The following is a 15,791-nucleotide window of genomic DNA, read 5'->3' on the forward strand; positions in this document are numbered from 1 at the left end:
GTTTAACCCTTTAGACCCCAATGGTCTTGTATATATATCTTGCATACATTTTGTTGTGTTGGTTTAGTAGGATTGCTGTGATTCTTTTACTGTGTGTTGAGTTACAAAGGCCTTGTAATAAATTTGTTTATATTTTTGATATATACACCTGTCTGGGAGTAATTTGTAAGTGTCCTTGCTCTGTGTGCTCATTGAGGTCTTTCAGTAACCCTCACCCCTCCTGAGACTTAGTCTTGCACCGGCTGCAATAGCTACCTTGATTGGTCTGGCTTTCACAGAGGTTACCCTGTTCCAAGAAATTAGGCTGACCTTCTGAACCTCTGCCCGCCAGGTCAGAGTTCAGTAATCCTTAACAGTGCGCAGATATTGGGATGAAATAGCAGCTAGAATGCACAAGGGAGGGCTGTTACTAGATGTCCTCTCCCACGGGGTATGTTTGCTGGGCCGTTTCTCGCGCCCAAAGGCAAAAGGCGCGAGGAACATTCATAAGATGAAGGATTTGGCATACATACTGGCCAAATGCAGAATGACAATGGCATGAAAAACACTGAGGGGCCCCAACACAGAAGATTGGTGGAGAGACTTGAGGAAATGGGCGCAGGCTGAGACTGAGGCTTGGAGGGGGGCCGTGCACTTTGGCCTTCCAGCAGCAGACAAAGGGGTGCCGGCTGGGATCGGCCTGGTGCAGGACCTATACGCTCCGGAGACCACAGAAGCCGTCAAAGAGGCAAAGGATGGAGAAGAGGGGATAAAGAGAGTGGAATTGAAGAGACAGTACACTTGTTTTTTTTAGAAGAATCTAGCAATGACGCGCCATGGAGGGACGAATAGCAGATAATCTTTTAAAATGTATTGCGCCTTTAGTTTATATTCCGTTAAAAACACACACATTTAATACAGAAAAATAAATACAAAATCACATTTATCAATCCACATAATAAGTCATCAAAAATCACAATTATAAGCATAAATGAAATGTTCTTATGTTCAAAACATATCATCGTGCAGTCTAATTTTCAGGAGTTGCCAGTTAATATTATAGGCGGCTGCATTGACTACAATAGAGTCGCCGCTTATTAAGGCTGCCCAAAATTGGTCCTTGCTTATATTGTCTGTTGAGCGCACAAATCTCCCAAAACCTTTATTATACAGCACGTTCAATACTGGGAAAGATGTCAATAGGTGTCTGCTGATCTCAACTTCCCTAGCGCAATGCCTACATATATCGGCTTGATCAGTTTTAGCCCACTTGTTCTTGTATTGCTTTGACTATAGTATGTTGAACCTGAGTTGCATTTTAAATCTTCTGAGGGCAGGGTTGGACAGTTTCAATAAATAACTTCGAGGTTGACCCTTCTTGAATGCCTGCTGAGAATATTCTCTATATCTGCTGAGGCTTCTCAGTCTGTCTATTGCCTTAACCATGTCTGACATTTTACTTTTTTTTATTAATGATAAACAGTTTGGTCGCTCGTGTATTATGTACATGGTAATGCCTAGTTTAGACAACAGGTCTTCCATAAAGGTATGACAGTCTTCTATACATTTATTCGGGCAGCTTTTGGTCAGATCTTTGCCCAACAATTGAGGTAAGTGGTATGTACCCAGTGCCATCTTGTCCATTTTAAGATATAACAATATCCTTAAATGCCCAGCTTGAAGATAGAGGCTGCAGGCCATACTCGAGACACAGAGACTCCACTGCACCCCTCTCAGCATATTCATTATGGAGTGAAGAAGTTTAGCCTCCAACTTATTGAGCCAGCCAATTTCCCCGAGTTCACAAGACCTCCAGTGCATATTGGCAGGACATATGCTTGTCATATAGATTTGTATGAACCCTTCAATGTTACTGCCACCCTTGTGTTCCACGTATGATTTTATAACTGCCCATTTCCTACACATTTTTATGCCAATATGATCTTCATATTTGGAGGCCAATGGGGTGGACCATATTGGGAAGCCCAAGTAGATAACTTCCTTAACAGTGTCCACGTTTGAGCCGTCCAGATGCCACTGTGGGTTCTTTAGTTGTTTTGAGAGTCCTTCAGACACATTATTTTTGTTTTGATCTTATTTATCACCATGTGATTTTCTTTTGCGTACCGATCTAAGGCGTCCAAGGAGTGCTGAAGACCAATCTGCGTCTGGTTGAAAAGTATAATATCGTCAGCGTATGCCAATACGATGATTTTTACACTATTTATGGTAGGGGGGACATTTATAGGTGTCCTTAGTGCTTGTCGGCTGTGTACAGGTTGTAGAGTATCGGACCCAATGCACAGCCCTGTTTGAGCCCCAGTAATGTGGAGGTGTATTTTGTCAATGACCCCTCCTGATTGAGGCAAACCGCTGCTGTAGTGTTACTATAGAGTGTTTGTATATGGTATAAAAGGCAGGATCGATGCCCCAACCTTTTAAATTTCCCCCACAATCTGCTTCTAGAGACAGATCGAAGGCGTTTGAGAAGTCAACATAGCAACAATAGAGCTTATTCTCCCCTTTTGGTCGTAGTGCCCGTAGATACTGCAATGTTGCTATGTTGGTGGTGGTATTGTAGGTTTTCCTAAATCCTGTTTGGAATGTACTTAATATATTCTCTGTTTCCACCCAGGTATTAAGTTGCTCCAGAAGCACGTTGGCAAAGATTTTCTGGCTGGCAGCCGCCGATAGTTCTTTGGTATAAGTCTATCCCCCTTCTTTAGGATAGGGACCAGAATGGACTTGCGCCAGCTCTCAGGAGTTTATCCAGTCTTGAGTACTTCACTAAAGTAAGGAACCAGGATTCTAGCCCCAAAGCCTGGGTCCGCCTTGACAACCAGGTTAGGGATGCCGTCAGGACCCAGTGCGTGAGAGACTTTAGATTTTATTATTAGCCTTTCAATATTCCCTTCAGTGATTTCCTCCTCCAGTTTCACTCTTGATGGTCGGTCCACCTGACTCCACTAATTTTGCACCCACTGTTCTGTCTCCTGGTCCATTTGTTACCTGAGGTAGTAAAGATCTTGGAAATGTTCAGTCCAAGTTTCCTGCGAGGTTGGATGAAGATCGATCTGAGGGGTTACGTTTTTATAGCTGTTGAAATGCCACCAGAATTGTACTTTATTGTCCATTATCAGCCGTAGGAACACGCAGATAATCAGTTTGTGAGTGAGAGAACACATGGGGGTCAGAAGAGAAGACAAGTGAGTATCATCATAAAATATATACTAGGAGAATGCATGGGAGGAAATGCGTTTGCTGAGAGAGGAGCTGTACAGTGTGGAAAGGAGAAGGACTAAAGTCAAGTGGTTTCAGTAATTCTGTCTGATGAACTTGCCGAAAATAAATCTGGTTAATGGGCATGTCCATTTTTTGCAATGTACGCGAGATGTGCACGTATGCTACTAGTCCAGCTGTTCTGGCACCTTTGGGTACTGCTCAGAAAATTGCTCACACACCCAAATAGGTCCAGGAGATTCTGGCCGAGGACCAGAAATTGTATAAGACTCAAGCCAACAAAGTGGTCCTTCAGTCCGGATCTGGCCGGTTGTGATCAGGTCTGGCTATCTACATGTTTTTTTCACATACTAGGGTCATGCAAATTGCTACTACAATATGTGGGGCCATACCATATAAAGAGATGCATCATTTTTATGACCTTTGTTGTACACATGCCCCTACATTGAAGGATCCACTCAATCTTTCACATTGCTCAGTTGAAAGCATATGCTTGTCCTCTCAGCTTCCGGGAGAGTTTACATCCAGTCAGGTATGAATATTCAAGCTTCAACATTTCCTAACCATCATGTTATTCTTGCTGCCACTTGGGTGTCTGGCCCTACCTTTCGAGCTCTTTCTGTAACTGAACAGATAATTATTATTTAGTACAAGAAGGGTAAGCGAGGTCTATGAGGACAGGAAAAGATACATGGTATCATAACCTCCTGACGGGAAGGGAATCTACACTATCCCAGTCAGCATCTGCATATGCAAGTCAGAACTGGTTTCAGGCTGACTACACCTTGCATAGTTGCCAACATGAACCATTCCAATCTGTAGGTGCTCATCCAGTCCTGGTTAGTTCTTTGTATTCTGGGAACTGTAGTCAGAGTTTTATGATGGAAAAAGTGGAACTACAAGTCCCAGAATGCTAAGAAAACACCAGGGCTGGATAAGCACCTACAGATTGGAATGGGTCATGTTGGCAAGTATGCCTTAGTCGCGGGATACAGGCATCCTGTAGCCAAATATGGCCACTTGTTCACTCTCACCACACACAAAAAAGAGGGACAGGGGGTCGTCATGTGACCCCTCAGGTTTTTGAAGCAAAGAAACTACATTTTGTGAATGGAGCAGTCAAAACAGACCCCAGTCAAGTATGTGGTTTCCACGCGGTGGAAGGAAAAAGCCACCACTACCATAGCCACATTACTAAGGGATGAGGGTAGCCTTTACGGGACACTATGAGGTACCTTTGGGTACTCCTGCCTTCGAGTCAAAAAGACTTCAGGAAAAGCACCAAAACAGAGCCACTCCCTCATTTAGGTTTTGGATTACAACTGGCTGGGGAGGAAAAATAAAAAAAGTCCAAAACACACTACTAATACCTTTATCCAGCACAATTTGTTGAATGTGCATATAGTGGGTGATTGGGACTTCAGTTCAAGTGTACTGTGGTCGGGATCTTTTAAGTTGCTTTTGTTTTTGTTGCGAATAAAATTGTGCTGGGCTTTTGCATATCATTTTGCTGGTGTGTCTGGTTCTTGCCCATTCAGCTTCCTGCATTCAGTATACCTCACATGTAAGTTTTGGAATGAGGAAGAGGGACGTGGAGGCAATTTAGGATTGCTCACCATAATCTTCATTACTGCTAGTCCAACTGTTCCTCGTTACAGTACTGTAGTCCCGCCTCTACCTCCCGACTTGGCTGAATGGAGGTTTTGCTTTATGGTTAACTGAGGCCGGTCGGATATGCGATGCCCAAAATCCCCAAGGGAGGGGCCATGCTTAAACAGATTGGAAAGAAAGGATTCCTGGGGCGGTGGGACACCTTACACACAAGTACTGTAACCAGGAAGAGTAGGACTAGGAGTAAAGAAGAATATTGCCACCTACCATCTCAGACATCCGGCCCATGAAACGTGTGTCAGTTGAGGCTTTCGCCGCCACCTTCTCTCCCCCACCCCCACCCCACCTCTGGATGTCTCACATCCTGACACAGCCCTGTCTCAGCTCTACTCTTCTATTTCTGATACTCTTGATGCCCTTGCCCCTTTGATGAGGATCCGTTTGAAGTCCAAAGCCAAGTGCAATTCCTGGTATGACTCCGACCTACTTACACTTAAATGTAAGTGTAGGGCGGCTGAGAGGAAATGGAGGGCTTCTTGTTCATCCTCTACAAACTGGCCTGTCGCCTGCTCCAAAGGCAATACAGACTCTCTGTCCTCACCAAAAAGAGTCCACGTTCAAGCCTGTGTCTCTGTGGCATCTAACAACTCGGCCAAACTCTTTAAAATCTGCAAGCAGCTGGGCAATCCTGCTGCAGTCTCTACCCCTACTGTTGCCTCCCAGGCTCTGTGCAATGCCCTTGCCTCTCAATTTATCTAAAAAACCCAGGACATCCTGTCCAAACTGTCCTCCCCTCCTCGCCTCTCCTCTCCGTCTGCGCATGCTGACCCTCCTTTAGTCACTCCCCCACCCCCTTTCTCATCCTTTCCTCCCCTGATAAGGTTGCTAGACAAGTCCGATCTATGAAAGCCTCGTCAAAACAAGTTCATCCCAGTTCCTCTAAAACTATCAAGGACCACGTAGATCCACTCAATCCGGCCCTTGACTATTTTTGTAACCACTCCTTTGCCTCAGGATCCTTCCCCAACCCTCTGAAGCACTCCCTTGTGCATCCCCTTCTCAAAACACCCACAGCTGATCCTTCTTGTCCGGCTAACTATTGCCCAATTTCCATTACTCCATTTCTGGGGAAACTCCTGGAAAAGCTGATCATCTCTCAGCTGAACCTTCATTCCAACTCTGTTGCTGTCTCCACGACCACCAGTCTGGCTTCAGAGCTGCCAGAAGCACTGAATCTGCTCCCCTGAACATCCGTGCTCTCCAACCTTGACTAACATTCCCTCTGTCTTCATCCTACTTGATCTCTCTTCTGCCTTCGACACGGTCAACTATACCATCCTGCTCAACCATCTCTGTGATAAACTGGGCATCACAGATCAGGCTCTGGCCTGGCTGACCTCTTTCCTCTCTGATCGACCCTCCCATGTACAACTCGGGTCCTTCCTGTCATCTATCTCTCTCTCTACCTGTGGTGTTCCCCAGGGGTCTAATCTCTCGCCCTGGCTTTTTAATCAATACCTGGCAACTCTTGTCCACTGAATTCCCATTTTCTGCTCCAATTTCCAGTGCTATGCTGATGACACTCAACTCATTTTCAGGCTGCCCTCGGCCACCTCCTCTTCTTCTCTCATCTCTTCTCTCGTCTCTGATTGCCTAACTGCCATTCATGATTGGTGTGCCGCCAACGATCTTTATCTGAATGCCAGCAAGACTGAGATCCTGCTCATCGGCACACCTTCGCCCTGCTTTCCCGGCACTCTCTGGCCTGCCTCCCTTCGCCCTCCTCCTACCCCCACCTGCGAGGCTAAGAACTTTGGGGTTATCTCTGACCCCACACTTTCCTTCTCCGCCCACATCTCTGATGTGTCTAAAAAGTCGAACTTCCTACTGCACCTCCTAAGAGATACTCTGCCTTTCCCTCTCCTTCCCCCAGAAGCTCACTGTCTCTCAAGCTCTGGTTCTCTCCAGGTTGGGCTATTTTAACAGCCTTTTTGTAAATCTACCTGCCTCTACACTCCGCCTCTGCAACTAATCCAGAACAGAACTTGTCCTTGGCCTCAAGCCCTGGGATTGTATCTCTCTGGCTCTGAAATCTCTCCATTGGCTCCCAGTGGATGCAAGGATTACATTCAAAACCCTCTGCATTGTCCACAAGGCTTTCTGGGGCCTGGGTCCAAAATACCTTCAGCTATCCCTCTGCAAATACCTCATCTCTCGAGCTCTTCGATCCTCTACCTCGAACTCCCTCATGGTCAGTCGTTTTTCAAAGAAACAAGCTTGCGGTAGATCTCTGTCTTCGGCTGGGGCCTCCCTCTGGAACAGCCTCCCTGCACTCTGAAACTTGAGGAGAACCATCTACGGTTTCCGGAAGACCCTCAAGACCTTCCCCTTTGCTTCTGCCTTCACCCCCCCCATATCTCCCCTGCTGATCTGCTCTCTCTCGCCACCGCACACCTGGCCTACCCTCTGTCTTCCGGCCTAGCTACCTGCTCACCCTCCCGCACTGCCTCTGGGCAACCCCTTGCCCAGAGGTCTGTATCTGTACCCATACAGCCCCCCTTTTTCTTCCTGCACTTATCAGACATAACCTGTCTGCTGCCTTAAACCCAGCACTTGCCACTTGCTGGCTGCACTACCGCTGTCTGTTGTCTTTTTATTTATAATTTATCCGTTTTTATTCTTTGCGCCGCACTTTCCACTTCTCCCCCCTCCCATGCATTTTCCCCTCTCCCTCCCCCATGCACTTGCGCGTTCTCAATGTAACTGGGCCTAGTACGATCATTGTTTTTTCTCCCCGCCCCTGTCTGGTCACGCTCTGAAACACTTGTGTATGAGCACGATATAAATAAAATATCAATATCAATATCTGCAAGTAATGCCCACAATAGCTACAACAAACCAGCAGTATGCTACCTCCCCCAACCCCCCCACACTACTGTTTTGGAGTACAGCTACAAGGGAGATGACATTCGATCTGACTGGCCAATTAACTGGCTCTCGCAATGCTAATCCTTACTGCCATTCACACTGCCCCACCAAAAACACATCCTCCTGGGAGCTGTTTGAGCTAGCTCCATCAAGCAGCAACATCAAACATTGGCATGAACGTGTTATTTCTAAGCAGCCTGCTGAGAGTTATTGGCTAGAATGTGCTGGCGATATTTAGCTACTTCTGCCCTAGGAGGGCCTGGTTAGCTTGAAACCAACAACTACTTTTGGCTCCCCAAGCCAACTTTGCCCATGCATCTGTGACATTAAATTTGAGTTTTTGAGAATGTTATTAAAGATAAATTAGGACACATTTAATATGTAAACATAATGGATCATCATACATAATGGGCAAAAAGTTCAGTTTGCCTCTCCTGTGAAAGTTAGATTTGCAGTGCGGTGTACGCGATACCAGGTCCCCGGCGCTAGCTCCTGCCCACCAGGTGATTCATGCCCTTCACCCAGGAGCAGGTTTTAGCTCCTGCCTATCAAATCTTAATTTCTAGCCCTGTACTGGTGTAATAAAAATGTCCAAACCAAGTGGGTCTTCAGCCGCTTGATTTATATCTGTGTCTTGCACAGATCCTATCTATTAAAAACAAGCACTGACAAAGCCAACAGTTTTGGCTTGTGCATAGATATTAGCTAAGTGTTCTGTTGGGTCCCTGGCCAATAACGACTTGGATAGCTCTAGATGAACTGTCAACTTGTTTACTAAGTTCCAAGTACATCAGGTCCAGTACATTAAGTCAGGTAAGCAATAGTGACAGATAACATCCACCGGCATCCTCTCTCAGTGATCACATACTCCCAACTGACATCCATAGAACCCACTCATAAGACAACATTCTTTCACTCTGCATTCTACATCAATCAGACTCAGCATTCCATTCATATGCAACAGGTGCAGGTAAAGCTAGATATAACATATCTTCCCCCTTTACCAAAACCAACCGAGAGCAATGGACCAACGGACACCAGCAACACAACTTCTCTAACACAATCCACTATTCACATTACTAAATCTTAAACATTGTTAATTGATGCACGAGCTGTGCATTGTGACACATATAACATTTCATAAACATGTTGTCCATAAATGTCCCATCTGAAATAAAAAAAAGTTAATACAATTCTTCACAACATGTTATGACATTGCCACATCCTTGAGATCAGTTGAAATACTAAAAGTCCATCTAAACCTGCAAAACTTAAACTAGTGCATTCTATAATAACTCTTTTCCACTCTATACCAACTTACTCCCCTTACTCAACGCATACACTCAACCTTCACCTCACTCACCTCACTCAAACATACAGGACCCACCCGGCCATCCTGCCAAAACTGCACCCACACGGCGATCCTGTTACACAATGCACCTCACTAACAACCACTACCAAGCACCTCACTGAGCGCTGCTTATTTTTACCCACGGTGCGTGGTGCTCATTTTCGGAAGGATGAAAGGCTGAGTTTGGCCCTGCCGGGATTCGAACCTGTGTTAGCAGGCTCTGCACACATGTCAAAGCGAGCGCTCTACTCGCTGTACCACTTGACCAGCTATAACAACGTTGCTAAACCAAAAAACAAACCACTCCATTTGCAGAACCAAACTTTACAATTATATTACTTATGGAAATCACTCTTAATTCTATGAAAAGAAAATGCCAACAACAACAAGAAAGCAATTGGTAAAACTCCCACAGCGATCAAAGACAGTTAAATGCTGCTCCTTGTGCCCCATATGCCGTACAGTACCTGTGGGGAACACAGAGCCCTTTTCACCAGCGAGTACCAACATTACTTTGCTCCTCACTTTCGCTGCTCACTCTCCATGCTGCACGAAATGTCCACGCAGAGCATGGCACACAAACAGCGGCCATCAGCTGCCTTTTTCCTTTTGCTATGCGGCACCTTTCATCCTCCAATGTCCGCCGGCTCTCTTCACCCATATCACTCGGGCAACGCCACTCCTCACACCGCTTTTCCTCCGGCTCCCTTTCCTCGTTGCTGGGCAGCCCCATGAACAGTGGCAACACGCTCCCTCTTCCTTCCAACGTGTGTATAAAGAAAAGAGCACCTTTAACAAACAGACGCTAGCGTGTTCCATAATGCCCACACTATGGAACATGCTCCCTCCCTCTATCAGGAACGAACCTTTCTACTTTGCATTTCGCAAACAAGTCAAAACCGCACTTTTTAGCAAATATGCATGATTACCTATGTAAATACTGCTGACTGGACTGTACAGTAACTACCTATGCTTAACTATATGTAATCTAGCGCTGTGATACCTCTGGGTCCTGGGCGCGTATAACCAATGAAATAAATAAATAAAATATGTTGCAACCTCTCAACGTATAGCAGGGTTCTTTTTTTTTCGTTTGACTCTTCAACGTTCCATGGAAGCAAACGCTAATTGTAGTGACGGCCTCACTACTCCGGGGCCATTGCCAGCACTCCCTGCATTCTCTCCTAGTCACCATTGCAGGGAGAGCCATGGAGGGAAAATGAGCTCTCAGCTCCAATGGACTACACACTGGGAACAGACCTTCCATTGCAGCCCAACGCTGTACTCCAGGACCCCACACATCCAAACTGCATCAGCGCTCCGGCTCCCATGACTGCACCAGTGCCACAGGTAAGTACCGTCACTGCTTTGCCTCAGTTGCTCTCTCCATGCCTAGCAACCCGCACCCTTGGAACAGCACCAAATAACAATTCTTTATCTCTAGTCAGCTAGAGTGCTAGAAATGCAAAGAGAGCTCTAGTCAGCAAATGTTCCACAACAGGCTCTAGGCTGCACCATATCTTCCTGTCAGCCACTTGGCAATCCACTGGCCCCTAGCACAGCACTCTTCTGAATCTTCACTGCACCTTTTAAATGAATGAGCCTCATAGACCCCACTGCTCTTGCAGCACCTCTTCACTGCAACTTACAGCACCTCTTAAAACCCACTGCCTCTGCAGCGCCTCTTTAAACGGTTGGACCCCTCTGTCCTCACTGCACTTGGCAGCACTTTTTGTTGGACCTCTTGTCCCCACTGCACCTTGCAGCGCTCCTGGCTGGACCTCTTGTCCCACTGCACCTTGCAATGCCTCACCAACGGTTGGGCCTCCTGTCCCCACTGCACATTGCAGTGCTCCTTATTGGGACCCACTTGTCTCCACTGCCCTTGCAGCAATCCTTATTGGGCCTCTTGCTGTCCCCACTGCCCTTGCAAAGCTCCCACCCGAGAGAGGATCTCATCCTTTGGGGGTCGTGATGTCTCTTCCATGGTGCTGTCCCCCCAGCACAGCCAGCATCCTCGTTGCCAATGTTATGTTGGGTCCCTGGCAAATAATGACTGACATCTCTAGATGAACTGTCAACTTCTTTACTAAGTTCCAAATACATCTGGTCCAGTACATTAAGTCAGGTAAGTAATAGGGACAGATAACATCCATCGGCATCCTCTCTCAGTGATCACATACTCCCAACTGACATCCATAAAACCCACTCATAAGACAACATTCTTTCACTCTGCATTCTACATCAATCAGACTCAGCATTCCATTCATATGAAACAGGTGCAGGTAAAGCTAGATATAACACCAGGCATTGCTGTCATATGCAGTATACTGAAAAATTGTCCAGAGGTTGTTTATTTATTTTTAGAGGTATCAAAAATGTATTTATTAAGATACATTATTTTCCACAATGAATTAATCATTAATTAATACACACACATTAAATTACATTAACATTGTAGAAGAGCATAAGACACCAGATAATAAAAACCTAACACAACCATCATTCATCAACAATCAAACCGTCATTTGCAACTCAAATCAATCAACCTCATTCACTCACAGTAAAAATTTGGACTACGACTTTTAGTACAATCCATATGTGGTAGCGTTTCATAAATTAGCCCCACATAATCTTAAATATTTCATTTCATCCACATAAAATGTGTATCAGCACAACAATTAACCAGAAATGTGCTCTATTCCATGGAGTAGGTACATTCAACAGAAAATGGTAAATCCCATCCCCGGATGTTCTTCTCTACCGGTTTCGACGTTTTGAAAAATAATTGAAATAACGTCTTTGTCAGGAGAAACAATTGATACAATACTACCACTGTAAAAAACACAAAGATACAACAATTATATGCAGCAATACACTTGCCTATGCTGGCTGGCTCAAGCTTACAACATGCAATTGTTTGTACCATCAGTTACATTTAAAATACATTAGAGGCACCATGTGGTGGTAAATCCCAAGGTTTTGGTATCTCTGATTCTTCACAAGGTGGAGTTGCAATTCCACTCGAGACACAGTGGACTGTTTTGGTTTTAGGGCTTCACAAACCCTTTTTTGGTTACTCTGGAACAATAGGGACACCTTGGGATTTACCACCACAAGGTGCCTCTAATGTATTTTAAATGTAACTGATGGTACAAACAACTGCATGTTGTAAGCTTGAGCCAGCCAGCATAGGCAAGTGTATTGCTGCATATAATTGTTGTATCTTTGTGTTTTTTTACAGTGGTAGTATTGTATCAATTGTTTCTCCTGACGAAGACGTTATTTCAATTATTTTTCAAAACGTCGAAACCGGTAGAGAAGAACATCCGGGGATGGGATTTACCATTTTCTGTACCTGTCAAGCAGAGAAGTGCGTGAGAACTGAGTACCTGTTTTCTTGACTGTGGTTCTAGTTGGGACCGCCATGCTGCATCCAGTGAATTGACAAGCATGTGACTCGGGGAACCAGCCTCTCCACCACCCTAATGACACAGGGTGGTGAATGGACCAACTCCCAGCGTCACGGAAGACACTCTCCTGATTAACGTGACGAAGGGACTGTGCAAGCACAGGCAGGAGAGGCCACAGTCTGATGGAAGGTTACTGGATACTGGTGAAGTCCAAAAGAGTCTTTTCCAGAGGTACGTGATCCAGTGAAGAAGCGAGATAGTCCGGGATACTTCTCAGATGAATACAGGGAAAGGCCCCCAGTCCACGGGAAGACAAGTTCCAGCAGATTCAAATAGCTGGTCAGGGATGACGGATCTGCTCGAGGTACAGTAGGTCCAAGGACGAGGCACCAAGCAGGACCAAACAGGAAGAGGGAACCAGATCGGGAGGGGAGACCAACAAGAGTAGGGATTCCTAAGGTAAGTCCCAAAACAGTGAACGAGGGCCCCCAGGAAGCAAGAGGAGAAGCTGGCCCAAAAAGACCCAGGGAGAAGCCCAGGAAAGAAAGCGGGAGTCCCCAGGGAAAAGCAGGGAAAACTGGAAACCGGACCCAGGGAGGCTCAAAAACAGACAGGAGCAAGGAGGGCCCAGGCAGGTAGTAGGAGACTGGGACCAGGCAGGCAGGGAACCCACAAGGCAGGGAAAACAAGAGCAGGTTGGTGCAAGGCAAGGCCAGGCACAGGGAAGCAGGAACCACAAGTGGCTGGAGCGAGCAACACGACCGAAGCAACCGCGTTGAGACGCGAATTGCAACTGCTCGCGGCTCCTCTTATGGGCCGCCGGCACTCGCGAGGCCTGAAACGCAAGCCGTTTCGTTTCCGAGCGCCGGCGGACCCAGAATGAGGCTTGGAAGGCAAGCCCTTCCCAGAGCGGAGGCCCAATCTACGGCGCATGCGAGGAACCGAGACAGTGGTTTCCCGCGCATGCGCCGCAGCCCTCTAGCACGGGCCCCGGCACCTCTCCCCCCGGCGAACGCCCAAGCACGAAAGCGCGGGTAGATCCACCAGGAGATGGGAGAGGGAGCGGGTGCAACGGACCCGGTCTCCCAAAAAGTGGCGTGACAGTACCCACTCCGTGGAATAGAGCACATTTCTGCTTAATTGTTGTGCTGATACACATTTTATGTGGATGAAATGAAATATTTAAGATTATGTGGGGCTAATTTATGAAACGCTACCACATATGGATTGTACTAAAAGTCGTAGTCCAAATTTTTACTGTGAGTGAATGAGGTTGATTGATTTGAGTTGCAAATGACGGTTTGATTGTTGATTAATGATGGTTGTGTTAGATTTTTATTATCTGGTGTCTTATGCTCTTCTGCAATGTTAATGTAATTTAATGTGTGTGTATTAATTAATGATTAATTCATTGTGGAAAATAATGTATCTTAATAAATACATTTGTGATACCTCTAAAAATAAATAAACAACCTATGGACAATTTTTCAGTATACTGTGTTACACTAATAACCCAGTCCAGGCTGTGGGGTTTTCCTGCGGCTTTCAGTAAGCTTATTGCTGTCATATGCCCAGGTAATCACACCATTTTCCAGCAGTAGCCATTTTATGGCGGGTACCATTATGGCAGCGCCTGGCAAATCCCTATTTATAAGCCACAACTGTTGGCATTCCCAAAGCATGTTTTTGCACCCCTTTTGCCCTTGGTGTTTTAAATACGATTGTGCACACTAGTCTAAGAATTTAGAGGTGATGATGCCAATCTGCTGACGATTTGTGGGTTTCCTTTTAAGGGGGAAGCGGAGCATGGCCGGAAGGGCCTCAAGTGTGTCTAAAATAATGAACATCCCGATGCCTCAGGCTGCTGGCTTGACACTCCCAGTGCTAGAGGCGCTTACCTAAACTAGCGTTGCTGTGAGGAACTGTGGTAACATGGGGCAGCAAAGCAGCGTCGGGTCCCGTGTCCTCCCACGGCGCAGGAAAGAGTGGTCTGAGGAGTCACCGAGTTAGTAAACTACTGTCAATCTCGGCTCCGTTTCAGCAGCAACACTGTGCAGACCCACCAACCTCCATAGCTGAGCGAGTAGGAAAACGGGTTTCTTAATCCGCGCCTGCCCGTGAGCTTGTCTTCACCTGACAATTACACTCCGTGGACACAGGCGACGAGTCAAGTAAACAGGGTGGCCATCCTGGAATACTACACCGTACAGTCATTGTGTACAGTGGCGTACAAATACATTGAAATATTGTTGTTTGAAGAAAATTAAAAGGTTATACTTATTTTTAATAATGCTAATATAATCATAAAGATTTTTCAAAATGTAAATTAGATGTAACAGATATTCTTCTAGTATTAAAACATTCGTGCCACAGGTGATGCTGCCACGTTGATATAAAAACGTTTAAACCACCAGCCTCATTAAAGTGGCTACCACACTATCGCTCGTTCCATACGGCAAAATGTGCCAATGAACTATCTTTAACATGTATTGGCCGATGGAGGACCCATAAACGAACTATTCGCAAGACATACAAGTGAACTGCGCAGGTGCAAAATCCAGGAATGGATTGGTGCTCGGCTGCGAAGTGGGGAGAGATAGAAGGGGTGTTCCATCATGGCGGACGTGGCATAGAATTTGATAGTGTTCATGAAGGAAGCAGTGGTGAACTAGGAGACTGGCTACAGCGGCTCGTTCGAAGCAGTGTTCGGATACTGACTCCAATTAAATCAGCTGACAGCCTAAATACAGAGGCACCGATTTGCCAGTGTTTCAAGGAACGTTGACAGCTTTGGGTAAGCTCAGTGAACCGAATGCGCATGCGCTGTACACAGATATTTCTTTCTCCCGCAGGCGCAATGCAAAGGTGAGCTGTGTCCATCCAAGACCAGCAAAGAAAGGACGATCGCTTTCTGTGGTATATTACTGGGAGGTGAGGGGGGTTCCGATAACGGTGGCAGTTTCTTCGTGCCCACAGTAGGGTTATGCTTGCATGCAGGCTTATGTTTTTACTATTCACTGCACATTGGGTGTGATTGTTCGTTCTGCCATCGATAAGAGCCCCTTTTGTTTTCCTTCAGATGTGTCCGTTTCACAACTCTACTACAGGTAAAAGGTCCGAAGGAGCAAATGGGTCATTGTGGATTACAGCATTCCTGTCTATGTGCCAATCCTCCCAGGACTCGATGATCCGTATCATTCCTTTATTGCTGTTTTCGTGAACTTAGTCCTTTTTATATGAACCGCATATCAAGGAGTGTATGACTGAAA

General features: G+C 46.0%; 2 protein-coding genes across 7 annotated transcripts in view; one reads left to right on the forward strand and one right to left on the reverse strand.

The window, feature by feature from the left end:
* LOC138481143 (zinc finger protein 34-like) overlaps nucleotides 1-14,675 on the reverse strand; it is a 608,256-nt gene extending 593,581 nt beyond the window's left edge. Inside the window, exon 1 of one of the 2 annotated variants that reach the window (XM_069613071.1) lies at nucleotides 14,421-14,675. The gene's annotated coding sequence lies outside the window, so the exon portion shown is untranslated. The remainder of the gene's footprint in view (nucleotides 1-14,420) is intronic. The other variant, XM_069613070.1, reaches the window with a different exon arrangement.
* Nucleotides 14,676-15,111: 436 nt separating this feature from the next.
* Nucleotides 15,112-15,791, forward strand: part of LOC138481145 (zinc finger protein 25-like) — a 639,663-nt gene continuing 638,983 nt past the window's right edge. For 3 of the 5 annotated variants that reach the window (XM_069613075.1, XM_069613072.1, XM_069613074.1), the window contains exon 1: nucleotides 15,112-15,316. The gene's annotated coding sequence lies outside the window, so the exon portion shown is untranslated. The other 2 variants (XM_069613076.1, XM_069613073.1) reach the window with 2 other exon arrangements.

This window comes from Ambystoma mexicanum, chromosome 5p (genome assembly GCF_040938575.1).
Source record: "Ambystoma mexicanum isolate Mex_15411 chromosome 5p, UKY_AmexF1_1, whole genome shotgun sequence".
NCBI classification, from domain to species: domain Eukaryota; kingdom Metazoa; phylum Chordata; class Amphibia; order Caudata; family Ambystomatidae; genus Ambystoma; species Ambystoma mexicanum.